A 7,316-nucleotide genomic window follows, 5' to 3' on the forward strand; every position below is an offset into this window, starting at 1 on the left:
GCAGGTGAGGGGTGTATATACTAAGCGCAGGTGAGGGGTGTATATACTAAGCGCAGGTGAGGGGTGTATATACTAAGCGCAGGTGAGGGGTGTATATACTAAGCGCAGGTGAGGGGTGTATACACATGGCACGGGTGAGTGGTGTATATACTAAGCGCAGGTGAGGGGGGTATATACTAAGCGCAGGTGAGGGGTGTATATACTAAGCGCAGGTGAGGGGTGTATACACATGGCACGGGTGAGTGGTGTATATACTAAGCGCAGGTGAGGGGTGTATACGCACAGGACAGTATATAGCAGTGTATATTGCCCTCCGCCCAGTATATGGAGCCAGTACAATCCCGGGGTCGCTCTCTCACCTCGGCACTTCCGCTTCTCCCGGTCCCGTTATCTGTACGGTCGCCGCCCTGATGTTCTCCGCCGCACTTCCGGCAGCTGTTGACGCATTTCCGGTTCTCGGTCATATGCCGCCATGTTGGGAAGGTCAGAGCGCGGCTGTAGTGTCCCCTCCGGGCGCCTGCGTCATACACGTCAGTCACGTGTCTTCATATTCAGTCCTGGGCGTGTACAATACAGCCGGCGTCATAGAAACAACCATCAGCCCTAACAGTGCACCGCCCGCCCACACCACTCCGGACCGCCCACAACACTCCGGGCCGCCCACAACACTCCGGACCGCCCACAACACTCCGGACCGCCCACAACACACCACTCCGGACCGCCCACAACACTCCGGGCCGCCCACAACACTCCGGACCGCCCACAACACTCCGGACCGCCCACACCACTCCGGGCCGCCCACAACACTCCGGACCGCCCACAACACTCCGGACCGCCCACAACACACCACTCCGGGCCGCCCACAACACTCCGGACCGCCCACAACACTCCGGAACGCCCACACACAACACTCCGGACCGCCCACACACACCACTCCGGACCGCCCACACACAACACTCCGGACCGCCCACAACACTCCGGACCGCCCACACCACTCCGGGCCGCCCACAACACACCACTCCGGGCCGCCCACAACACTCCGGACCGCCCACAACACTCCGGACCGCCCACAACACACCACTCCGGGCCGCCCACAAAACACCGCACCGCCCACACACAACACTCCGGACCGCCCACACACAACACTCCGGACCGCCCACACACAACACTCCGGACCGCCCACACACAACACTCCGGACCGCCCACACACAACACTCCGGACCGCCCACACACAACACTCCGGACCGCCCACACACAACACTCCGGACCGCCCACACACAACACTCCGGACCGCCCACACACAACACTCCGGACCGCCCACACACAACACTCCGGACCGCCCACACACAACACTCCGGACCGCCCACACACAACACTCCGGACCGCCCACACGCAACACACACCACTCCGGGCCGCCCACAAAACACCGCACCGCCCACACACAACACTCCGGGCCGCCCACAAAACACCGCACCGCCCACACACAACACTCCGGGCCGCCCACAAAACACCGCACCGCCCACACACAACACTCCGGAACGCCCACACACAACACTCCGGACCGCCCACACACAACACTCCGGACCGCCCACACACAACACTCCGGACCGCCCACACACAACACTCCGGAACGCCCACACACAACACTCCGGACCGCCCACACACAACACTCCGGACCGCCCACACACAACACTCCGGACCGCCCACACACAACACTCCGGACCGCCCACACACAACACTCCGGACCGCCCACACACAACACTCCGGAACGCCCACACACAACACTCCGGACCGCCCACACACAACACTCCGGACCGCCCACACACAACACTCCGGACCGCCCACACACAACACTCCGGAACGCCCACACACAACACTCCGGAACGCCCACACACAACACTCCGGAACGCCCACACACAACACTCCGGACCGCCCACACACAACACTCCGGACCGCCCACACACAACACTCCGGAACGCCCACACACAACACTCCGGACCGCCCACACACAACACTCCGGACCGCCCACACACAACACTCCGGACCGCCCACACACAACACTCCGGACCGCCCACACACAACACTCCGGACCGCCCACACACAACACTCCGGAACGCCCACACACAACACTCCGGACCGCCCACACACAACACTCCGGACCGCCCACACACAACACTCCGGACCGCCCACACACAACACTCCGGACCGCCCACAACACACCACTCCGGGCCGCCCACAAAACACCGCACCGCCCACACACAACACTCCGGAACGCCCACACACAACACTCCGGACCGCCCACACACAACACTCCGGACCGCCCACACACACCACTCCGGACCGCCCACACACAACACTCCGGACCGCCCACACACAACACTCCGCACCGCCCACACACAACACTCCGGACCGCCCACACACAACACTCCGGACCGCCCACACACACCACTCCGGACCGCCCACACACAACACTCCGGACCGCCCACACACAACACTCCGGACCGCCCACACGCAACACACACCACTCCGGGCCGCCCACAACACTCCGGACCGCCCACACACACCACTCCGGGCCGCCCACACACACACACAACACTCCGGACCGCCCACACACAATACTCCGGACCGCCCACAAAACTCCGCACTGCCCACACACAACACTCCGGAACGCCCACACACACACAACACTCCGGACCGCCCACACACAACACTCCGGAACGCCCACACACACAACACTCCGGACCGCCCACACACAACACTCCGGACCGCCCACACACAACACTCCGGACAGCCCCGCCCACACAAACCACTCCTGACAGCCCACAACATACCACTCCGGGCCGCCCACAACACTCCGGACCGCCCACAAACACACACAACACTCCGGACAGCCCACAACACACCACTCCGGGCCGCCCACAAAACACCGCACCGCCCACACACAACACTCCGGACCACCAACACACCGCACAGTCCACACACAACACACCGCACAGTACACACCGCACAGTCCACACACCGCCCCGTCCACACTCCGCATAGTCCACACACAACACACCGCACAGTACACACCGCACAGTCCACACACCGCCCCGTCCACACTCCGCACAGTCCACACACAACACACCGCACAGCCAACACTCCGCACAGCCCACACTCCGCACAGTTTACGCCCCGCCCACACACTGCACAGTCCACACTCCGCACAGCCCACACACACAACACACCGCACAGTCCACACACCGCACAGCCCACACACAACACACCGCACAGCCAACACACCGCACAAGCCCACCCACAACACACCGCACAGCCCACACACAACACACCGCACAGTCCACACACCGCACAGCCCACACACAACACACCGCACAGTCCACACACAACACACCGCACAGTCCACACACTGCACAGCCCACACACAACACACCGCACAGTCCACACAGCGCACAGCCCACACACAACACACCGCACAGTCCACACAGCGCACAGCCCACACACAACACACCGGACAGGCCACACACCGCACAGCCCACACACAACACACCGCACAGTCCACACACAACACACCGCACAAGCCCACCCACAACACACCGCACAGCCCACACACAACACACCGCACAAGCCCACCCACAACACACCGCACAGTCCACACACCGCACAGCCCACACAGAACACACCGCACAGTCCACACACCGCACAGCCCACACACAACACACCGGACAGGCCACACACCGCACAGCCCACACAGAACACACCGCACAGTCCACACACAAGACACCACAGCCCACACACAACACACCGCTCAGTCCACACACCGCACAGCCCACACACCGCACAGTCCACCCACAACACACCGCACAGCCCACACACACCGCACAGCCCACACACCGCACAGCCCACACACCGCACAGCCCACACACTGCACAGTCCACACACATCACACCGCACAGTCCACACACAACACACCGCTCAGTCCATACACCGCACAGCCCATACACCACATAGTCCACACACCGCACAGCCCACCCACAACACACCGCTCAGTCCATATACCGCACAGCCCATACACCACACAGTCCACACACCACACAGCCCACCCACAACACACCGCACAGCCCAACCACAACACACCGCATAGTCCACACACTGCACAGTCCACACTCCGCACAGTCCACAAACCGCACCGCCTACACACAACACTCCGGACCGCCCACACACCACACAGTACACACACACCGCACAGTCCACACACAACACCGCACAGTCCACACTCCGCACAGTCCACACACTGCCCCGCCCACACACAACACACCGACCACACACAACACACTGCACAGTCCACACTCCGCACAGTCCACGCACCGCCCACACACAACACACCGCACAGTCCACACTCCGCACCACCCACACACCACACCGCACAGCCCACACACACACCGCACAGCCCACACACCAAACAGTCCACACACCACACCGCCCACACACAACATACCGCACTGTCCACACTCCGCACAGCCCACACACCTCACAGCCCACACACCAAACAGTCCACACACCGCACCACCCACACAACACACCGCACAGTCCGACTGCACAGCCCACACACACACACACCGCACAGTCCACACACCGCACAGCCAACACACCGCACAGCCCACACACAACATACCGCACTGTCCACATACCCTGCACCGCCCACACACAACACACCGCACAGCCCACACACCACACAGTCCACACTCCGCACAGCTCACACACCACACAGTCCACACACCGCCCCGCCCACACAACACACTGCACAGTCCACACAGCCCACACACAACACACTGCACAGTCCACACACCGCACCGCCCACACACAACACACCGCACAGCCCACACACCGCACAGCCCACACACCGCACTGCCCACACACCGCACTGCCCACCCACAACACAATCCACCCACAACACACCGCTCAGTCCACACAGCCCACCCACAAAACACTGCACGGTCCGCACACAGTCCACACTCCGCACAGTCCACACACCCACCGCCCACACACAACACTCCGGACCACCAACACACCGCACAGTACACACACAACACACCGCACAGTACACACCGCACAGTCCACACACCGCCCCGCCACACTCCGCACAGTCCACACACAACACACCGCACAGCCAACACTCCGCACAGCCCACACTCCGCACAGTTTACGCCCCGCCCACACACTGCACAGTCCACACTCCGCACAGCCCACACACAACACACCGCACAGTCCACACTCCGCACAGCCCACACACCGCACCACCCACACACAACACACCGCACAGTCCGACTGCACAGCCCACACACACAACACACCGCACAGCCCACCCACAACATACCGCACTGTCCACACAGTACACACACCGCCCCGCCCACACACAACACACCGCCCACACACTGCACAGTCCACACACCGCACAGCCCACACACAACACACCGCACAGTCCGCACACAGCCCACACACTGCACAGCGCACCCACAACACACAGCACAGTCCACACTCCGCACAGTCCACACACCCACCGCCCACACACAACACTCCGGACCACCAACACACCGCACAGTCCACACACAACACACCGCACAGTACACACCGCACAGTCCACACACCGCCCCGTCCACACTCCGCACAGTCCACACACAACACACCGCACAGTACACACCGCACAGTCCACACACCGCCCCGTCCACACTCCGCACAGTCCACACACAACACACCGCACAGCCAACACTCCGCACAGCCCACACTCCGCACAGTTTACGCCCCGCCCACACACTGCACAGTCCACACTCCGCACAGCCCACACACAGCACACCGCACAGTCCACACTCCGCACAGCCCACACACAACACACCGCACAGTCCGACTGCACAGCCCACACACACACACACAACACACCGCACAGCCCACCCACAACATACCACACAGCCCACACACAACATACTGCACTGTCCACACAGTACACACACCGCCCCGCCCACACACAACACACCGCCCACACACTGCACAGTCCACACACCACACAGCCCACACACAACACACCGCACAGCCCACACACAACACATCGCACAGTTCACACTCCGCACAGCCCAAACACCGCACAGCCCACACACCACCCATACACAACACACCGCACAGTCCGACTGCACAGCCCACACACAACACATCGCACAGCCCACCCACAACACACCGCACAGTCCACACTCCGCACAGCCCACACACCGCACCACCCACACACAACACACCGCACAGTCCGACTGCACAGCCCACACACACAACACACCGCACAGCCCACCCACACCGCACAGCCCACACACCAAACAGTCCACACACCACCCAGACACAACACACCGCACAGTCCGACTGCACAGCCCACACACACACACAACACATCGCACAGCCCACCCACAACACACCGCACAGTCCACACTCCGCACAGCCCACACACCGCACCACCCACACACAACACACCGCACAGTCCGACTGCACAGCCCACACACACAACACACCGCACAGCCCACCCACACCGCACAGCCCACACACCAAACAGTCCACACACCACCCAGACACAACACACCGCACAGTCCGACTGCACAGCCCACACACACACACAACACATCGCACAACCCACCCACAACACACTGCACAGCCCACACACCAAACAGTCCACACACCGCACCACCCACACACAACATACCGCACTGTCCACACTCCGCACAGGCCACACACCACACAGTCCACACACCGTACTGCTCACACACAACACACTACACAGTCCACACTCCGCACAGCCCACACACCACAGAGTCCACACACCGCACCGCCCACACACAACACACCGCACAGTCCACACTCCTCACAGCCCACATACCACACAGTCCACACATCGCACAGCCAACACACCAGACCGTCCACACACAACACACACACAACACACCACTCAGTCCACACACCGCACAGGCCACACAGTACGCACAGTCCACACAACGCACAGGCCACACACCACACAATACACACACACACAACACACCAGACCAGCCACACACAACACACCAGACCAGCCACACACAACACACCGGATCGGCCACACACAACACACCGGATCGGCCACACACAACACACCGGACCGGGCACACACAACACACCGGACCGCCCACACGCAACACACCGGACTGGCCACACACAACACACCGGACTGCCCACACACGCCGCAGAGCCCACGCACAACACACAGTCCACACACAAAAAAACCATACAGCCCACACACAACACACCAGTTT

General features: G+C 61.9%; 1 protein-coding gene across 1 annotated transcript in view; it reads right to left on the reverse strand.

Moving 5' to 3' along the window:
- APBB1 (amyloid beta precursor protein binding family B member 1) overlaps window positions 1-481 on the reverse strand; it is a 45,645-nt gene extending 45,164 nt beyond the window's left edge. Inside the window, exon 1 of the mRNA XM_075337713.1 lies at window positions 360-481. The gene's annotated coding sequence lies outside the window, so the exon portion shown is untranslated. The remainder of the gene's footprint in view (window positions 1-359) is intronic.
- Window positions 482-7,316: the final 6,835 nt, after the last annotated feature.

This window comes from Anomaloglossus baeobatrachus, chromosome 2 (genome assembly GCF_048569485.1).
Source record: "Anomaloglossus baeobatrachus isolate aAnoBae1 chromosome 2, aAnoBae1.hap1, whole genome shotgun sequence".
Taxonomy (NCBI): domain Eukaryota; kingdom Metazoa; phylum Chordata; class Amphibia; order Anura; family Aromobatidae; genus Anomaloglossus; species Anomaloglossus baeobatrachus.